The sequence below is a fragment of the Solanum dulcamara genome, chromosome 7, assembly GCF_947179165.1.
Source record: "Solanum dulcamara chromosome 7, daSolDulc1.2, whole genome shotgun sequence".
In the NCBI taxonomy this organism is placed as follows: domain Eukaryota; kingdom Viridiplantae; phylum Streptophyta; class Magnoliopsida; order Solanales; family Solanaceae; genus Solanum; species Solanum dulcamara.
The window spans coordinates 57,841,172-57,864,124 of record NC_077243.1 but is presented as its reverse complement, the minus strand read 5'-3'; positions in this window follow the sequence as shown (position 1 = coordinate 57,864,124).

Genomic DNA, 22,953 nt, shown 5'->3' with positions numbered 1-22,953 from the left:
GAAATTGATACCGAGTACCCATATTATGCCAAATTAAAGTTGTAAGAGGTACTCTTCATGTCATCAATAAGAGATACCCTTTTTACTTGGCGAAGTTTATTTTGGAGAAACAAAAGTTTGTCTGAGAAATACAGTTCAGACCATAATATCTCCAGCCATAACTGTGCTGTAGAAAAAAAAGAGAAGCCCAGGTTAAAAGGTAAGATGTCTAGTAATTGAGCTTCACTCATTTTGAAAGTACCAAGCCCCCAACTCATATTTTTAAATTAGATAAGTTTTTCATAACTCAAGGATAAACTCGGAATGAGACCAGGTAGGTCAAGTATTAAAAGAAGTACTGTGATGTTTCAGATATTCTAGTTTCTTCCAACAATAGTTGGAAAATGGATTACGATAACATTTTATAGTTCTCCACCAACTAATTAGGGAAAGAGCTTCGGACCGAAGCACCCAAAGAGATGTTAGGAATTGAATGTGAGTGCGAAGTAAAAAGGGGATATGTAAGTATGAATTGACCACTAGTAATGCGCACTTAGTATGTGTTGACTAAGTTAAAAGTCTGCGTTGAGAACGCAGTAAGAGCATGGAGCTTAAGATACAAAGGAATGACGCGTGTACACAATGTCACCCCAGAAATAGTGGAACCCTTAAGGGATAAGGACGACAAACTTAAGGAATAATTAGTGTAACCTATGTTCACCCCAAGGAATAAAGGATATAGGTTGGGATAAAGCTACTATTTCAAAAAAACCTTATACAATTATCGTCTGAATACTAGCACCGCCTCATTGAAATTGGAACGACTACAAGTACTAGTTAAATTTTGATGAAAATAAGCAAAATGTGGCCTTAGACGAGTTATTCCATGAGTCCCCTTACTTAAGTATAGGTTAATAGATGAGACATCGCACTATGTATGGAAAGGTTCTCGTCACTTTATGATTTAGTCAAGGTTCCGTACATGGATAATCAGATTATAAAATATGTAGCAAGACGGGGACATGATACAGTACCAAATAGACTGGGGAAAAAGATTGAACAAATTTGAGATGGGAGCTAGAGAGATAGAGCAAGGTATAAGCAGGTAAAAGTATAAGTACCCTCTAAAGAGGGGAAGTAAGTGAGAGAACTACAAGGGTAATATGGAGGCAATTGATGAGGCAACATGCTTAAGACTGATATGTAAACTACAATAAGATCCCTTACTGAACCAAGTTAGAAAGATCTGGAAGCCACCACTAATTAGATAGAAGTCAGAATGGTGTGTAAGACAGTGTTAAGAAGTTTTGACGAGACCCTGAACGATATAACACTAGAAGGTGGGAACATATAAAAGAAAAAAAAGATAACAATAAAAGGATATCGACTAACTCAAGGGACACTACGAAGGATAATGACAGTATGCTAGATCAAAAGCCAAATATTAGCTGTAAAGTTAGTCACAAATGATATTGCGATAGATAAATAACCAAGGAAAAGAAATAGCAAGAATCCTATGGTAGGAGATAAGATAATAAAGGAGTAAATAAGGAAATAGAGAGAAGTGTGACAAAGTATTTCGTGCACTCTCTCATATTCTCATAAAGGTAAAGAATGACACAAGAATGTGTCAAGAAGGTTACAAGTGGGCGTAAGGAAAACTTGTGAAATGGTTTAAGTAAGATAGACAGGACTAACTGGTTACTATAGGATTGGAAAGCTTATATATCAAATTCCTTTAAGACTATGCCAGCTAAGGATAGACAGAACTTAAAGTGGCTCTAGAGGTCACTATATGAATGAACTTTAGCGCTACTCAGTAGCCAAACCTAATGAATGGGTGCATACAGAGAGGGGTGAATACAATAGGAGAAGTTAAATCAAAATGACCAAAAATGGTACATGGTCATAATGGAACTAAAGGTCTACCCCGATACAGGTTGTAAGATAACAAAGGAAAGGACAAGGCAAAACATAAAGACTCACGAGACAACGCTGAGGTAAATCTGGAGCTAAGTTAAGTGCCCCACACATTATTGCAAGGACTACAATGAAATGCAACATGAAGACTTCCTGGGGGGGTCACCCATCCCAGTATTACTCTCGCCCCAACACGCTTAACTTTGACATTCTGGTGGAATTTAGTGCGATAGGGCTGGTATGATCGCGCAAGATAGAAGAATCTAAACTAAAGGCGAAGAAGTGATATGGGATTATGTACCCCGAGTACTATAAGTTACGTTAAGGGAATTGTAAAAAGGGCTAAGGAAAACCAGCAAGATTAGCTAATTACGAACTAATGGCGCACTTGAATGCCATAGTCCCTCACCATGGTACTAGTTAATGTCATTTATGGAAGGCAAGAAGTAATACGCGAGGTCGAGGATTCCACTATATGACCTGGGCTACAAGACTCACTTCACACTCTAGCACCAGATGACTCTAGAGGGAATGTTACCTGTGGATTAACAATATTATCCCTTGCTCCTTCGATCAAAAGCTACCTACTTAGTTGAGAAGGACTATACGAGGGTAAGGATTTCCAAATTATCAACGTCATTACGCACCTATTATATACTCTTTAAGAGTTTGTTTTCAATCAAGACCACTTATGCAGCTGAAACTAAGTGAAGTTATAGGACAAGGAGGTAGTAAGACTCTGTGAGGGTTCCCCATCTAATATCTCAGATAGAGGAACTTCAATTATGATTAACGTCTGGCGATCAGTCCAAGAAGAGATCGGGAACACAGACAGGTCTTAGTACCATATTTTTCCCTCGAGCTGCTAAATAGACTAAGCATATTATCAAATGCTAGAAGATATATTGCAAGCCTATATGGTTGGTTTTAGGAGTAACTAGGATGATCGTCTACCACTTATTGAGATTTCCTACAAGAATGGCTACCATTCTAGTATCCAGGTGACCTCATACAAGACTGGTGGGGCAGGACATATAAGTCCCCTATGGGTTGAGTCGATGTTAGAAAGACTAAGTTGGTAAGCCAGACATGATTAAGCAAGCTATTGACTAACAGCCTAGAGTCGGTAGAAGTGATATGCAGATAATCAACATCAATAGTCAGAGTTCAAATTAATGGTTAAGCGTTCTTGACAAGGTCACCTAGGAAGGGAGTAATAAGATTAGGCGAGAAAAGGAAACTTAGCCCAAAATACATCGAACCTTATTAAGTTACTTGTAAGATGGGAAAAATTACCTGTAAGTTAAACTTGCCACCTGATTACAAAAATATACGCCCAATACGTTTGATATGGATACTTCACAATATACTGGTGATCCACCCAGAGTGTGTCCCATAGATGATGTCTAGGAAATGGAATCCTGCAAGGAACAACCTATCGCTATCTTAGATTGACAAACTAGAAGATTATAGACTAAAGATGTGCCTTCCATCAATATACTGTGGCAAAACAAAAACCAATGACTTAGAAAGCTGAAGAGAACACGAAACCCAAGTATTTTCACCTATTCCCGATGTCTGCAGGTAACCCCAACTCCTGAAACTCGTATATTAAGTACCTTGGATAGAAGTATGTGTTATGAAATTAGTAAAGAATCTCCCTACGATTTGTATAAGGTGCTAAGGGAAGTTTTGTTAAACATTCGGGGACAAATGTTCTAAAAGGGGGAAGGATGTTACACCCCACACTTTTAAACTCGGAATATCTTATAAGTTCCTTAGACATTATCATGTGAGCCGGATACACTACGACACTATCAAATGACTCTAAGGAAGGGAGAATGTGATACCCCATAGTAGAGAAGGTTAGAAATAGAGTCATAAGAATCTGAAAGGAATTGTAGGCCAAGTGATAAGTCATAGGAATCAACTTACCTACATAAGCTACTAACTTAGAAGACTTAGATACTTGAGCTACTTGAGGATATACCAAGCTTACATAGCACGGATTACATAGGCTCCTAAAATAGGACGAGATTATGAACCCACGAGGAAGGGGAAAAGATGACACATGGCAGCTAATGGAAGAGAGTGACACATGGAAGCACCTCAACCAAGGAGGTGACCTACCTACCTGCTTGGGGGTGGGGGTGGACCCCACTGCCACATGGCAGCCACTAAGTGGTTGCATAGTTATGGTGGTCCAATAAGGGTTGGACATGTGTCAACCTTAGAGGGTGACACGTGTCACCTCCTAAACCATCCTGCATATCTATGTATTGTGACTAAGAACTTTAGTTCTTAGCCAAAACTTCAGCAGCCAAAGAAAAGGAAAAATGTGAAAGAGCAAAAAGAAAGGCAGTTATGGTTTTGAGAAATTAAAGGTAAGTTCTTCAATTTTCCTCCATGAATTAATTATCTACAGTGTTCCTCAACCACATGGAGATTTATATATGTATCTTACGATGTCTATGGAACTATAACTTCAGCTTTACACTTGGAAAAAACAAGAGAAAGCTGAAGGAAAACATTGGAGACAAGGAAAGGAGGGCTACTGGTTTGGGGGCTGCCAAGGTAAGCCTCCAAGTTTCGTTCTGTGAATTAATTATTTGAGGTATACCAAGGTTATATAATAGTGTTTTATAATCAAAAATTCCAATTTGGGGCAGCAGAGAAGGGACATAAACAGCCCATTTAATTTCAGCACGTTTGGAGAAGTTCCGAGTTGCAATTTGTCTGTTTTGGCCAATTTCGGGTAAGGTAAGGTTTATCCTCTTAATTTGGAGTTTATGGTATTGTTAATAAGTGTATTATATGTTGTTTAAGCATCTGGAAATGTGAAAATATCATAGATATGTTTGTCGTTCGAAATAAACTAAGTTGGAGTCGTTATAGTTGAATTATCGTTGAAGTAAAGGGTTGTGCTTGTGAGGTGCTGCTGCAGGGGTGTGGTGTTTTTTTGCAGGCCTAAATTTGTTCTAAAAGGGGTAGGTGTACTTCTGGTTGCATCCAAATGACCCCTCATTTCGTATAATTAAAGGGGTTACAAAATAAAGGCTAGACACCCTATTTTGATATCGTAATTTTGAGCGAGTCGTTTGGAGCTTATGTTGTATATTGTTGGTGTGAATTGCATAAACATATGTTTCAGGTTGTTGTTTTCGGTTGGATGTAGTGTTTATGGATCTAATTGGAAATTTAGATAGGGCACATTATAGGGGAGGTGCTGCCCAATTTTCGTTAACTCCGTAACTAATTAAAGAACTAGTTGAGGAGACGATCAAGGAAATAGGTTCCATGAATACTAAGGTGCAACCTAAGATGCTGGAAAGTTAAGAGTGGTTTATATTCGTATTACTTTCATGTTGAATAGGTTCAAAGGACGACGAGGCAAACGGGATAAAGAGTAACTCATAAGAGGTAGGTGAAGCTCTCTCTTGGAATGTTTTTGACATAGGTATGTAAAGTCTATTTTTTCTCTTCCTTTTGGCATGTCTTATATTTAGGATATGGATGATGAAATATTTGGGGATAATTTACTCTTAGGTTCTGAATATGACTTCAGGACTGTGAATCACTTCTGGGTGTTAAGACTTTTAAAGTAGTTAAACTTCTACTTCTCGAGTCTTCTATATAACTGTATAACGATTGATTCGACTAAGCACTTTTTTGTAAAAAGAAAGGCTCTAAGATAACCAATGCTCGCACTGAAATAATATATTTCATACTGATATAAGTCTAAGATTTGCAAAACTCTATTTAACATAGTCCTTAGTGATATTTAGAGGGTATACGTCAGATACTTTCTGCCCTGATTTCTTTGGATGATTCACCTAATGACTTCATTGAGTCTCTGATAATGATTTAAACAGTGTTTTATTTCTCACTACTCTACTCGTGTATAATGTAACACTTCTTTCATCACGCCCGGGCTGGGAATAGTAATTGTGCACAATCCACTACATTGTTCATTGTGCCCTCACTAGGGGGCCGGGTACGTATGTATATATATGATGATGTGATAATGTGTTGTAATAAGGAGGTGATGGTACTATAGATATGATTCACCAGATCCGTGATAGGGCCGGCTATATTGAAAATTTAAGCATGCATGATTTTACTTTCCCAGGTATAAGTTGCTGGTTTGATAATTTACCCCCTGCTTCTCTATTTCAGATATGCTTCCATTTGTGTTATGTTATGTTTTACGTACTCAGTACATATATCGTACTGACCTCCTTCTCTTGGGGGGCTACATTTTAGTCCCAAAGGTATAGGTACAAGTTTTGGGAGTCCGTCATCTTAGGATCTCTCTCAGCTCAGCTGGAAGAGGCTCCATTGTACCAGAGCCTAGTTTTTGGCACTGGCCGTTGATGTATAGTATTGTTTTGTTATTCAGGGGTAAGACAAAGGGCCTGTCCCTCCATATGTTGTCATTGATATGGTTAGAGGTCTGCAAACATATATATGTGAGTTGTATGTGTAAGTATTATTCAGCTAGGTCTACTTGAAATGTTGTAAAAGTTTATATGTATGACAGCCTCATCGGCTTACGTGCCCTTTCATGATGTGATACAAATGAAAGAGGCTACTAGTTTATGAAAATTTTATCACCCAATAAGGTTCTATTGCATGGTATTATGTTAATTATAGTTTGACTTGACCACAGCTGATAGACACATATACGGGGTTCAGATCGGACCCCCGTTGCAGCCTACGGGATTGGGTCATGACAATTAGATTTCATCAATATATGTATATGTTATTTCTTGGATCTTTTCATGTATTTAGAAAAATTCTTTGATATTCTTGGATCATTCTTTTGAATTTCTCATATCTTATTTCTAGTTTTTTGATTCTTTTAGGTTTCCTTCCGGACTTCAATATTTTCAACTCTACATTTGAGATCTTTCTAACCCCGATGTTATCAAGACTCTTGGTTATGTTGGGGTATTTTTGATTTTATATTTAAGGGTGATCTAGGGACATATCTTAGCCCCCGCCAAGTCTAAAGATAGTAGAGGTAGTTTTGGACAAATAGACTATCTTTGATGTTTAAGTTTGACTTCTCTTCTCTATGCTAATGATATCTCCCTTAGTCTTATTACCCCTCTTATTTCTTATTTTTTGAATATCATTATCTATGAGAAGCTAAATGAATTCTAAGAGGATTCGATAAGGTAGCTCCAGGGTCTCATTCGCTATGTCACGTCTAGGCCTTAGGCTTGGGTTGTGACACTAGTGAGCCTCAGAACTTTATCTACGACTCTACATGATGAGTCATACAGAAGGTTACGACTCATAAACATGAGTCGAATAGAAAATTTAGAGACCCTCTAAACTTGTAGAGTTTCAGACCTACAAGACGAGTCAGATTGACCACTCGTAACTCCAACGACGAGTTGTAATAACGATTGTAGAATTAACTTCAGAGGCTTAATTTTTAGGATTTTCAAACACTTGCAGGACGAGTCGTAATGAAGACTCATCACAACTCTTATGACTCATAGAAGTCCATTCATATGTCTGAATTTTAGAATTTAATGAGGGGTAGTTAGGAATTTCGCCTACATTCTAATAATGAATGTGGACATTTTTAAGGCCTAGATTCATTAAGTATTATGTCCTAAATACTATTAAACCCTTTTATTCTATTATTATTTCCCAAAAACATTCTAGACTTCTCTCCCAAAGTTCCCCAATAATTCATCAAGCTTTGATTAGTATTTCTTCAAGATCAATCCTTCTTTCTCAAAGTCAAGTCCAATATCCATCAAGATATGTGTGGATTTATCCATTGGGTCCCTTTCACCCATGGAGTCCCAAGGTTTATACTCAAAATCTCATGTATTTCAATTGGGTTTGTAACCCTAATTTTATGAATTGGTTTAGCTGTTTAAATTAAAAAAAAATTATCTTTATATATGATCACTACATGTATGTTTGTGCATGAATTACATGATTTTAAGTTGAATTGTGAGTGACAATGCATGGAGCTATTTTCAATGATGCTATTATGAAGTATGATTATGAATTCAATGATTTTAAAGTATTATCATGGTTTTCATTCGAATTGACTATGTATATGAGTTTCACTCTAAATTCAAGTATGAATTATGTGCGTTAATAATAAGTATGTTCAAGATATGAAATTCATGCAAGTTATGAAGAAAGGTTACTTAGGGCCCTATGTAGTGACCTAGGACCTAATTATATGAATTATGCAAGTATGATTTGTAATGATGAAAGGCCAATACTCACATTGCAATTTGTTATGAAATGAGCTATTCTATAAATTATGAAGTTTATGAACACGATTATGTTATATGTTAAGTATGATTACTACGTTATGTATCATGTGGGGGCCCTACCAAAAGCCTTAGTAGAAGCCTCAAGTCTCTTAAATTACGTACTACCACAGGTTGCCTTCATGTCTTAGCTAGTGTATCCTCATATATCTATGTACATGACCCGTCTAACGGGATAGAGTCTACCTTGTAAAGTAGATTCTTCTTTTTCTTTATTGTATGGGGAGACAATGGTGTTCTATGTTATAGCTTGCATGGTCTTCTTATCAGTTATGGTTCCTATCACACATATGTATAAGCTCATTATGTTACTTTATGATTTTCAACTAAGTCCTTTAAATGCTTTGATTATCATGTTGTTCTCATGTGTTTACCGATCCTTTTATTTATGTACTTTCTTTGATCATTGCATCTTATAATTTATATTGAATTTCATGCCCACATACTTAGAATATTCAAACGTACTAACACATATTTGTTGCCTACATTTTCTCATAATGTAGGGATAAAGGTTGAAGATCACACTTGTACACGTGGCTAGTGAGCTTCCATTTTGGTAAACTTTTGGTGAGTCATCATCTATCGAGGACTAGATATTTAGTTGGTTATTGCATTCAAAGACCTTTTTTTATGTCTCATTTTGAGAGTAAACTAGGGACATGTCTCAGCCCCCATCCTTCTTAGTTAATAGAGGCATTAGTTGGACAAATATTATTGAGTCTATGTCGCCAAGTTACATTCTTCTTTTATGATTCAAGTTTAGACTCTTTGTATGTTAATTTCCGCATTTACTTTAACTTATGCATGCTTATGATCTATCAAGAGGCTTATTTGGAGCCCTTCGGAGTTTCGATTGTGGTGTTATCAATAGGCCCCAGGTAGGGTCATGAAAAACATGGTATCAGAGCACAAGGTTTAAGATGTCCTAGGGTGTCTAAAATATTGTGTCACGTAGAGTCTTATTCATAGATGTGAAGCGTGCCACATCTATGAATAAGAGGTTATAAGGCTTTTTAGAAAACCTCACTTCTTTCATGATGTATGTCGTGCGATAGAGTGTTTCTAAGACTTCCTTTCCCTAAAGTTTGTCCTTTGTGACTTTCAAAAAAATTCCTCCAAGAAGACCACCTTTGCCAAGAGGGAACAATGCTAGCGAAGCCCAAGATCCTCCAGCCCATCAAGGCAATGGCCCTTTGTGTTACATCCCACACTCTCGAGCTCGAAATGTCTTCTTAAGTTCCTTAGTCATTATCATGTGAGCCGTATAAGCTACGACACTATCAAATGACTCTAAGGAAGGGAGAATGTGATACAATACCCCAAAGGAGGGAATGTTGGAAATGAGGTCATGAGAAGTCGGAAGGAGTTGGACGCCAAGTAAAGAGTCGTAGGACTAAATTTACCTATGTAAACAAGAAATTTGGAAGCCTTACATACTGAAGTTATGTGAGTATGTACCAAGTTTACATAACACGGATTACATAGGTATGTAAAATAAGATGAGATTATGAACCCACGAGGTAAAGGAGAGAATGACACGTAGCAGCCTTGTCGGCTCGTGTGCCCTTTCATGATATGATACGAATGAAAGAGGCTACATGTACATGAATAAGTTTTAAACTATTAAGGTTTTTGTGTATAGTATCACATCACACACAGTTCAACTAAAGTGTAGCTGGTAGATATGCATAAGGGGGTCCAGGTCAGACCCTAGTCGCAGCCTACGGGGTTGGATCATGACAGAAGTGGTATCAGAGCAGTTTGTCCTTGGAATGTCTACAGACCATGTCTAGTAGAGTCTTGTTTATCAGTGTGTTGTGCACCACATCTATATAAAAAAGGCTAGAGGATATTTAGGATGTTACTTTCTTTCATATCTAAGATCGTGCGATAGAGTCAAGTCATAGGGAATGAAATTCCTTATACTAACTTGTGATTTTAGCAGAAGGACAATATCGATAGAAGAAAGTAACTGATGATACTGGAAGTTACAAAGCACGCAAGTAAGCAAAGGCACGAAAGACAAATGTCCGGTAAGGTAATGAAATGCGATTGACATATAAAGTTGAAGAGTGAAAGGAAAGGTAATTAGGAAAGTGTAACAGGTGCAGTTCGAGTGGACATACGAGGTAAGTACCTTTCCATACTGTTAATTGTGGGCTCCTTGTGTGGCTGCTATATGAGATAATATAACTATATATATCTGTGCCCTGTGAGGCACTATTGGCATTTTCTATGTGCAGGTATTGAGATAGTAAGAAATACAGAGGAAACTCTACTCAAATTTTCTTAGAAATAAGAAGAGAATGAGATACAGGATTGTAATATGTCTTGAAAGGTTGTGCTCACAACAATGATGAGATTTGACAAAACGAGTATGGCTCACCTCGAGAAATGAGTTAATTGCTGAATTAAGGGCAATAGAAGCTAGGAGGTCGACACTAGTATAGTAGAACGAAGGTGGAAAGGATCTATAAGCCAAAGAAGATGACTTAGAGATGATTGATAGATCGAGATAAAATGATATAGTAAGGGATCGCCTGAATTGATACATAGTGATAAACTATGACGAGTTATAGTTGAAAGAAGTAATAGTATGATTACGACAAGAGTGCAAGGGAGAAAGAATTATGACGGCTATAAAGTAGTAACAAGATAGCTTGTGAGACATTAAGGATAAGACTAACTAAGAAGGGTAAGTAGCCCATAGTGAGAATTGTGAAGAAGGTCAAGCGGTGTTATACTATGGGACTGAATATGAACAGGCTACTAGGTGAATATAACAAAAACCATTATGAGAATAAGTAAAGCTTAGTAAGGAAATAACTAAAAGGTATGATGTGGTCCATGTGAATGGAATGTAAAGATAGGTGTGAAACGAAAAAGCAAGCTATGGAAAAAATAAGGAAGATTTATCAAGTTCTGTAAAGAAAGTTTTGAATAAAGGTTATGTGACGACGAAAAGAATAGCTAGTGTAAGGAAATAAAGAGTAATATGGAATCCCTTGCGCACAACCAAAAATGGATATGAGCTGGAGGAATAATAGAGAAGTTCTAATAGAGGCACTCGAGATAGATATGATTAATTAAGTATGAGTATCGAACAAAAAGGAAAATAGACAATTACAAACTGAAGGTATAGTATGATGAAAAGGTGATTAAAAAAGGCCACTACTACAATGAAGTTGATATGGTTTTACATAGGATTGGAAGTGAGCCTTAAGCACAAGACAAAGAGGAAAGTTCAGAGGCATAAAGAAGTATTGTGTATACGGGACTCCACCTTGATGATTAGTGAGATCCTGCAAGAAGAGGGGATGTCAATTTGCAGAACAACTTCTGCATTATGAGGTTATTAGAAGAATAAGTGGTATCCAATGGAATAAGGTTAGTATAATGACGGATCTTGAAACACAAATCATTAAAGTATAAGTACTCTCGAGTGGAGAATTGGAACCAATTATGAGCACGAGTTAATTTCTGATTGGGATGAATGGAATGTGGATTTGAATGCACTGTTACATTACGGATATTACTCGAGTATCAACCATTAGATGAGATTTTATACGATATATTTCGAATACTAAAGCACCCTATGGTTTTTCTAGGGTTTCCTATAAAGGCAACCTAACGTATGGATGATTTAACAGAAAATGTTGATATGGTGCAGCACGTTAAATATGTTGGAGTAGAATCATTCGCATGTGAATAGATGAAAATAAATGGAGGATGACATGGGTACACCTAAAAAGGGGGGAAGTGGATAAGAGAAGTACAAGCGTAAGAGAAAATCAACTGACTTTATCGTATGTAAATGGGAACGCTTAAACTTTAAACGAGACCCCATAAGGGATGGATGCGATCATACCCTCACTAATGTACCAGATTCCGTCAAAAGTTTGAAGTTAAGCGTGCTTGGGTATGAGTAGCACTGGGATGGGTGACCCCCTAGGAACTGAAAAAGGAAACAAAATAAGTATGACAAAAGAGATTGTAAATGCGTGTTAGTACAATGACACATATAGGACAGAGTATGTCAAGAGCAGAAAATATTATGACTAAATTGGAACGCACCTCGTGCAAATGGCACAAAAAAAATTGTTGTGTAGCCTACGAGCATTGGCATACTCAGAGTAAGAGCAAGTGATTACTCGATAAAAAGAAATCAGTAATAGTAGTGTGATTTCCATATTTAGAATCTATTACAGAAAAGTGTAAGATGGTTCAAGGTAGAACTATTAAGATATAATCGGTATTAAGGAAAAATGCCCTAGCGGAGCCCTGGCCTCGACTGAAGAAGGTAAGCTGCTAGTATAGCTATGCTAAGGCATTTTCTGAATTTCTCTAAGTACCTACACACGATTGTGTAAGAATTACAATATAATGTATGGTAATAAAAATAGAAAGAAGATTTGAGTAAAAGCTTAGGATAACATACGTTAAGTGTTATAAATTGGATTAACAGGATTTGTATAATAGCTTAAACAAAGTGGAGCATCAAAGGCTTGATAGCCTATTACAGGGGATGGGAATCCCGACTTGGAAATGGAAGGCAATTAATGTAGGTTATAGTGCAGGCTGACCTCGCACTCTACGAAAGTATAAGTTCATATGGGTTATGGTAGATAAGCTGACAGAATAAACCCATTTTCTTCTAGTTAGGAAGGTATATTCAGCTAAGGGTTATGCGAGATGACATAGCAAGGAAACAATAATATTTCACGGGATTCCCACATCTATTATTTCAGATAGGGAAGCTTAATTTACAGCTAACCACTGGAGATCAATCCGATAGGTATTGGGAACACAGGTAAATCTTAGTATGATAATTCGCCCTTTGATTAATGGATAGAACCAGAGGGGATCCAGCAAATTATTGATGAAGTAAAGCTTATTCAGGGACAAGCTATCGATTACTAGCCTAGAGTCGGAAAGAAGGGGATACAGTGGTCCTTCTCAAGTCATTTGTAGAATAGATAAAGCTGCCTTTGAGTTAGTTCTACCATCTGATTTGAAGAAATATATTCAGATTTCACAGATCAATGCTCCGCAAATATATAAGCGACCCTCCCAGAATATTCTTCGTGGGTGAGGTCCACATGAAAAGAAAGTTATACTACAAGGGGAAACCTATTGCTATCATGGATCGGCAGATTAAAAGGTTGCGAACTAAGGACGTAGCTTCTGTCAAGGTACTGTGGCGGAATAAGAATCGTGAAGAAATGACCTGGGAAGGTGAAGAGGACATGAAACACAAATATCTGTACCTATTCACGATGTCTACAGGTAAACCCCACTCTTGGAACTCGTATATTAATTACTTGTATGAAAATGTATGTTACCACAATAGAAAGGAATCTCCCTACAGTTTGTATAAAGTATTAAGGAAAGTTTTATTCATCATTCGGGGAAGAATGTTCTAAAGGGGGTAAGGATGTTACACCCCACACTCTCGAGCTTGAAATGTCTTCTTAAGTTCCTTAGACATTATAATGTGAGCCGGATAAGCTATGATACTATCAAATGAATCTAAGGAAGGGAGAATGTGATACAATGCCCCAAAGGAGGGAAGGTTGGAAATGAGGTCTTGAGAAGTCGAAAGGAGTTGGAGGCCAAGTAAAGAGTCGTAAGACTCAATTTACCTACTTAAGCTAGTAATTTGGAAGCCTTACATACTTAAGTTACATGAGTACGTACCAAGCTTATGTAGCACGGATTACATAGGTACGTAAAATAAGACGAGATTATGAATCCATGAGGTAAAGGGGAGAATGACACATGGCACCATAAGAAGATGACACGTGGAAAAAGGTGACCCACCTACTTGGGGTCAAGTAGGTGACCCACCTGCTTGGGGGGTGGACCCCACTGCCACGTGGCAATCCCTAGTTGGCAGCATTTTACGGTGACCAATCATGGCTTGACATGTGTCACCCTAAGGGGATGACACATGTCACCTCCAAGGAAGACCATATATACATGTTAAAATGAGTCTTAGCTTCAGTTAAGTTATCCAAAACCTGCAGTAAAACACCAAAAACTTCAGCAACACAAAGAAAAGAAAACCCTAAGCTAAGAGAGAAAAAGGGTGACGGCCTAGGAGGAAAAATAAGGTAAGTCCCGATTTCATTCCATAAATTAATTATCCAGCGTATACCAAAATGCTATGGAGGTATTAGAAGTATAAAATCATGGCTTGGTGCAGCAAAAACAGAGAGCAAGCAGTCCACGCAGTTTCAGTGCGACTAAAGAAGTTCTGAGGCGCAATTTTCACGAATTTTGGCCAATTTCGGGAAAGGTAAGGTCTTCCCTTCTAATTTGAAGTTTATGGGATTTTTATGTAGTGAATTATATACATTTTATGCTTCTTTAAGTATAAATAGGATTGTATAAATGCTCGACGATAGAAACAATCAAAATTGAAGTCGTCGTAGTTAAATTATAGTTGAAATGAGGCGTTGTGTGTGAGGAGGCTGCTGCTGGTTGAGTGGTATGTGTTTCAGAGCCTAAATGTGTCCTAAATTAGGTGGGGGATATTCTGTTTTTATCCACATGACCCACCTGCTTAGTACAGTTAAAGGTTTCGCAAAATAGAAACTAGAAACCCTATTTTGGATATCGTAATGTCGAGCGAGTCGTTCAGAGGTTGTAATGTATAATATTTCCATGTTATATATATATATATATATGAGCTTCTGGTTATGTTGTTGGTTGGATGTAGGTATTAGGGACGTTATTGGGAAGCTCAATTTATAGCTAACCACTGGAGATCAATCCGATAGGGATTGGGAACACAGGTAAATCTTAGTATGATACTTCGCCCTTTGATTAATGGATAGAACCAGAGGGGATCCAACAAATTATTGATGAATTAAAGCTTATTCAGGGACAAGCTATCGATTACTAGCCTAGAGTCGGAAAGAAGGGGATACATTGGTCCTTCTCAAGTCATTTGTAGAATAGATAAAGCTGCCTTTGAGTTAGACCTACCATCTGATTTGAAGAAATATATTCAGATTTCACAGATCAATGCTCCGCGAATATATAAGCGACCCTCCCAAAATATTCTTCATGGGTGAGGTCCACATGAAAGGAAAGTTATCCTACAAGGGGAAACCTATTGCTATCATGGATCGGCAGATTAAAAGGTTGCGAACTAAGGACGTAGCTTCTGTCAAGGTGTTGTGGCGGAATAAGAATCGTGAAGAAATGACCTAGGAAGGTGAAGAGGACATAAAACACAAGTATCCATACCTATTCACGATGTCTACAGGTAACCCTCACTCCTGGAACTCGTATATTAATTACTTGGATGAAAATGTATGTTACCACAATAGAAAGGAATCTCCCTACAGTTTGTATAAAGTATTAAGGAAAGTTTTATTCATCATTCGGGGAAGAATGTTCTAAAGGGGGTAAGGATGTTACACCCCACACTCTCGAGCTCGAAATATCTTCTTAAGTTCCTTAGACATTATCGTGTGAGTTAGATAAGCTATGACACTATCAAATGACTCTAAGGAAGGGAAAATGTTATACGATACCTCAAAGGAGGGAAGGTTGGAAATGAGGTCATGAGAAGTCGGAAGGTGTTGGAGTCCAAGTAAAGAGTCGTACGACTCAATTTACCTACGTAAGCTAGTAATTTGGAATCCTTACATACTTAAGTTACGTGCGTACGTACTAAGCTTACATAGCATAGATTACATAGGTACGTAAAATAATACAAGATTACGAACCCACGAGGTAAAGGAGAGAATGACACATGGTAGTATAGGGAGATGACACATGGCAGAAGGTTACCCACCTAATTGGGGTCAAGTAGGTGACCCACCTGCTTGTGGGGGGGGACCCCACTTCCACATGGCAGCCCCTAGTTGGCAGCATGTTACGGTGGCCAATCATGGCTTAACATGTGTCACCCTAAGGGGATGACATGTGTCACCTCCAAGGCAGCCCATATATACATGTTAAAATGACTCTTAACTTCAGTTAATTTATCCAAAACCTGCAGCAAAACACCAAAAACTTTAGCAACACAGAGAAAAGAAAACCCTAAGCTAAGAGAGAAAAAGGGTGACGGCCTAGGAGGAAAAATAAGGTAAGTCCCGATTTCATTCCATAAATTAATTATCCAGTGTATAACAAAATGGTATGGAGGTATTAGAAGTATAAAATCATGGCTTGGTGTAGCCAAAATGGAGAGCAAGCAGGCCACGCAGTTTCAGCTCGACTGAAGAAGTTCCGAGGCGCAATTTTGGCGAGTTTTGGCCAATTTTGGGAAAGTTAAGGTCTTCCCTTCTAATTTGAAGTTTATAGGGTTTTTATGTAGTGTATTATATACCTTGTATACTGATGGAAGTATAAACAATGTCGTGGAAATGCTGGATGATAGATACAATCGAAATTGAAGTTGTCGTAGTTAAATTGTAGTCGAAATAAGGCATTATGTGTGTGGAGGCTGCTGATGGTTGTGTGGTGTGTGTTGCAGGGACTAAATGTTTCCTAAGAGAGGTGGGGGAGCTTCTGGTTTTATCCACACAACCCCCCTGCTTCGGACGATTAAAGGTTTCACAAAATAGAAACTAGAAACCCTATTTTGGATATCGTAATGTCGAGCGAGTCATTCGGAGGTTGTAATGTATAATGTTTCCATGTTTTATATATATATGAGCTTTTGGTTATGTCCTATTTCCATTAACGCCTTAACTAGTTAAAGAACTAGTCGAGAAGGCGAGCGAAGAAATGGGTTTTATGAATACTCGTAAGTAATGTAACACGCTGAAATATATAAGGATGTTGATACTCGTATTTCTTTCATGTTACCTAGGTTCACGGGACGATGAGGCAACCAATATAAAGAATAACCCGTAAGAGGTATGTAAATCTATTCTTCTTTATTTTGGCATGTCTTATATATAAGCTATGAATGGTTTGTATATGGAACTTGGGGATAATTCCATTCGTAAATCTCCGAGTACAGTTCATAAATATTATCCACTTCGTGATGGTAAAACTCTTGTAATAGTTGAGCTATTGTCTTTTTAAGGTTTCTATAGGATAAAAGGTAATATATGTAGAGCCTATTGACTCGTGTTCACTTCTAAATATTAAGGCGGCTTAAGGTAGCTGAGCTATCACCCCCGAGCCTTCTGTACATGCAAGAGTAACTGGATGTATGGGAAGCATGAACTATAACTCCTATTCATTTCTTAATATCAAAGTTCTTGAAGTAGTTGAACTACTACCCTTGAGTCCCTATATGATGAATACTACTTGAATGTATGAGCTCCCGTGCCTAAGAACTCCATAATGACAAGTTTCTGATTGTATAAGTTGTTTGATAATACCTCAATAAAAGTCTAAGACTTCTGAGACTCCATCGATATGGCCCCTAATAGCATTTAGAGGATACTTGAGATGATGATCATTTTGATCATCAAATGATAGTCCATGACGATTGTTATACCGAATCTCAGATGATGAGCTAATTGCATATGGTTCCTCGTTACTCTACTCATGTAGGCTGTTAATACATCACTCATCGCATCTTGTGAAGGGCCGGGCAGGATAAACTCACCGCGTCCCATGAAAGGCCGAGCATGATAAACTTACCACATCCCATGAAGGGCCAGGAAGGATAAATTCACCGCGTCCCATAAAGGGCCGGGCGTGATAAATAATAAAATGATGATTCACAGCATCCCCTGAAAGGCCAGGCATAATATATGATGAAATTATTATTCACCGCATCCCATGAAGTACCGAGCATGATATATGATGAAATAATTATTCACCGCATCCCCTGAAGGGTCGGGCATGATACACAATGAAATGACAGCTTCACCGAGTCCCTTACTGAAGGGCTGGATACAGTCTATAGGCATGCATGTGGAAATATAGTGACACACTTGTAGCACCAAGTCCTAAAGCGGGCCAGGTATGGTATGTAAGGAAGATATACATGCCCTCATGTCACACAATGCAGGTAGAGAAATTCATTAATTGTTATATTTATTTCCTGCATCCCGACTTCAGTTGTTAGCTCAGTTATGTGTTGTTATGCTTTATATACTCAGTACATATATCGTACTGACCCCCTGTTCTTCGGGGCCTGCATTTCATCCCGTAGGTACATATGTTCGTTTTGGAGATCTGCCAGCTTAGTATTTCCACTCAGCGATATTGGGAGCGCTCCACTGTTCTAACTTTTGATACTAGTCATGTAATATGTATATATTTATTTGTCTAGGGGTACGATGGGGGCCCTGTCCCACCATATGTTGCTTTTACTATTCTTAGAGGTCTGTAGACATATGTATATGTGGGTTGTTTATAAGTTTGTTTTGACTATGCCTATACGGCATATTGTAACTACTTTTATGTTATTGCAGCCTCGTTGGCTCATGTGCCCTTTCATGATATGATACAAATAAAAGAGGCTATATGTACATGAACAAGTTTTAAACTATTAAGGTTTTTGTGTATAGTATTACATCACACATGGTTTAACTTAAGTGTAGCTGGTAGATACGCATAAGGAGGTCCAGGTCGGACACAAGTCGCAGCCTATGGGGTTGGATCATGTCACTTTGCCCGATAAAGTGACACATATAGAGTTCCATATCGCTTTTACCATACTATCCCAAGTAGTGTCCAACCAAGGGGTTATGGCTCCTTCTAATGTTCCTACTTTATCCTCAAGAGTAAGGGATTTTGCATGAATGAGCCCTCCTGAGTTCCATGGTTTGAAATTCAATAAGGAGCCTCAAGAGTTCATTGATGAGGTGTATAAAATAGTGAGTATCATGGGGGTGACTTCGAAGGAGAGAACAGAGCTGGTGGATTACCAACTCAAAGATGTCGCTCAATTTTGGTTCACTTAATGGAAGTTAGAGAGAGTAAACGAAGGACATATTGAATGGAAAGCCTTCAGGCTTGCCTTCCTTGATCATTTTTGCCCTCTTGATCTAAGGGAAGCCCAAGTGTTGGAGTTCATTAATCTTCGACAAGGTACCATGGGAATGAGGGACTATGCCCTCAAGTTTACTAAACTATACAAGTGCTCTCCTTCATTGGTTGCCAATCCATATGCCTGAATGGGTTAATTCATATCGGGGGTTTCCAAATTGGTTGCTAAGGAATTTCGTACCATAATACTTGTTAAGGAGATGGAAATATCTTGGCTCATGACTTTCTTCAAACTAATTGAAGGAAAAAAGCTCAAGGAGATGAGAATGAGAGATTATAAGAGGGCTCGGTATGAAGGTCGGTTCTCCGATGCTAGGACCTGTGGTAGTTGTAGTGGCCATTTTCAACAAGACTAAGGTTTGAGGAAGAAGTTTGTTAAGGATAGGGTATCCTACCCTAAAGTTCAAGGAGGAGGAGGTGTGAATACTAGTAGCCCTTCTTTTCCAAAGTGTGCAAAGTATGGAAAGAATCATGAAGGGAAATGCTTGATGGGAACTGGGTCTTATTATGGATGTGGCAAGATGGGCTTTAAAAAATCCTATGTTACACCCCAGAAAAATTCTTTGTACTAAGGTTACATATGGCTTAATGTGAGATCGAGGAGGAATAAATATTACAAGTATAAAGAATGAAATTCTGTTGTAGTAGCATGAGTATAGCATGAGTATAATAATTGGAGTTTGAATAATATGATTGAAATGATATGTTAAAAGATATATAGCCCTCGTAACTATAAGCTGAGGTGGGGCCCACATGAGGGGATTTTTATAAAAAGGAAATATGATAAGTTATATGGACAATATATGTGAGTTAAACACAAATCAAGAAGGAACCTTGAGCAAATTCAAAGTTGAAGCCATCAAAAATATATTTTTTAAGTCATATTTTTGGGTGATCTGACTTCGGGAGGCCATAAACCCATTGGAATTTGGGAATTTGGGAAAACTCCAAATGTGAAAGGTGTAAATAATTAAAATATCTTTCCAACCACAGGTCGTGGATCGATATGACATTGTAATAAGAAGATATGGATGTTTTAAGTCTGACAGGACAAACTGAATAGTGGATTCGGCCCTACCCGATTCCAACTCGGGTCAAGACCAATATGCATGCCATTAAAGCGAATTTTCCAACTTTCCTTTCAGATTTTAGACCAAAAAACTATCCAGAAATTTCCAGAGAGAGTGAGAGAGGAGAACCCTAGAGAGAAACACAAAAATTGACCACAATTGAAGCCTCGAAACTCGAAGCTCATGAAGAGAAAAATGTTGTACGTCGCGTTGCCTTCAATTTGAGCTAAAAATCAGCCAAGAAGGAGAAGTGCTGATGTGGTTTCTGCACACTTGACGTAATATTAAGGTCCCTTTTTCATTGTTAACAAGTTTATTTAGAGTTTTAACGCATTAGAACGGAGAAAATAGCGTTATAAACTCGTTTGTTGATTTGTTGAGATTTATGGATTAAGGAGTTGTTTTAAGTGGATTAAATAGATGGAATTATCTGTGTGATTATGCATAATAATTTTTGATATTTTTTTGATATTGTTGATGATTTGTTGTTCTTGAATTTGGAAGACTAAAGTGTATGAAGATATTGTATATATATTTTGGAGCTCTTTGGTATGATATTTAGGGGTTGTTGTAGAACTTGGTATAACATTAACATAGTTTTCCTTCATTTAAATGGGTGATATTACTGTCGTGGGGCTGCTGTGATATGTCATCAAATTAGATGAAAAGATTATATGAAATAACGTATAAAAATTGAAGGTTGTTTGCATGACGTGTTTTAGGTGTTCATAAGATTTTTGAGCATCCTTCTGTTGTTAATTGGGGATGTTTTGATATGTTGATTTTGTTCTTGTTGAGGTTGGAAGATTAATGATATTTAAGGTTATATATTGTGTTGTATGTTGATTGGATTGTTGTAGGAATGCTCCGATGAAAACGTTAAGACTATATTCATTAAAGATGACTTAAGATGTAATAGTTGTATATAAATTTGGATTGTTGTTAGATGTTATGAATGTGGGATGCCTTAACTTATAAATAATGTTATAATGAAGAGATTCACTTATATTAAATGAAATTGGTAGCAAGAAAACTCCATGATTAGTGTTGGTGTTGAAATGGACTGATTTGGAGTTGCTTTAATTAGATTGGTTTGATTGTCGTTGTTGCTATTATTGTCATGGATTATGTGTTAAAAGTGAAGGGATTGTATATGTTAATGTTAAATCTCCATTTGAGTCGTATTGGGGCTATTCTAAACTAAAAATAGTGGATTAATATCGATTAATGTGGTGGTTGTTATTGTGTCTTATTACAAAATAAAAATGAAAGCATTCGACATGATAAGTTGGAGTTTTAATTGATTTAAGGGCTGCTTGTAATGTGTGGCTGCTTGTGTTGAATTGAAGGATTAAGTGTAGTTATGATTATGCATTGTATGGTCAATTGTTGGTCTGCTCTAAATCATTTCCATAAGGTGTGGTGACTGAAACCTATTAGGAATAATCCTAGAGCATCGTAGTCGTCATGTTGATAATTAAAAAGAGTCGAATGTTATGCGGGCTGTTCAAAATATTCTTGAATCTCATTTTAGCTAGTTTTAACATGGTATTTTAATGTGTGATTGTTGATGTTTTTTAGTGGTTTTATGGCTGATTTGGAGACGAGGAAAGTGAGCATTATAGGGGAGGTTTTGTCCAATTTTTTCTAGAAATAACCTACTAACGACGAAGTACGTTTTATGTCTTTCCATAGCCTAACCATAGTGCTTAACATATTAATATAGGTTGATACCCTATGGGGCAGCATATACATGTTGTGTGCGGATAAAGGTATGTAAAGCCTATCCCTTTTTTCTTTTGGTCATGTCTTAGATATAAGTGACGAATGATATGTATATGAAATTTGGGGTAATTCTATTCATAAGCTTTGAGCGCGATTCATGATTCTTATTCACTTCTTGATGTTAGAACTCTTGCAATAATTGAGTTATTGCTTCTCAAGTCTTCTATACGTTGGAAAGTAGTAAGTGTGTAAAGCTAATCTTTCTTTCTTTTGGCCTGATGCATATGAAACAAACGGACGACGAATGTATAAACTCATAAGAAGCTCTTATTCTTAGATACACTAGGATGACTAATGCTCTTGATTTCCTAGAACTTATATCATTATGTTTTGATACATGTGTATGATTCCAGCCATCCTAATTCGGTATGATCAAGATTTCAGTATAATCCATGATTCTTATACACTCCTTAATATTGAAACTCTTGGAATAATTGAGCTACCGCCCTCACGTCTTCTATACGATTGGATAGTGATTGATGCTTAAAAGCACCTATTCTTAAAAGACTCTATGATGACTATAGTCCTTAACTATCATAAGCTGTCCCGTATTAATTTGATATATGACTAAGATTCCTAAGACTTTACTTACATAGTTCATCATGATAATTACAGAGAACTTGACATAACTATCATTTTGATATTCGAGTGTTAGTTTATTTTACTCGTTCTAATTGATTCTCAAATGATAGTTACACATCATTGCTAATGATACCTTATTCGTGTACATTGTTATTGTATTATCCACTGAATCCTATGATAGACCGAGTATGTTATCATATATAGTTCTACTATATTATCCACCGAGTCCCTCGCTAGGGCCGGATATGTATATTTTACTACATTATTTACCGAGTCCCTCACTAGGGAGAGGTACGATAGATGATGATGAACTAATATGATTATGTCACCAATTCCCA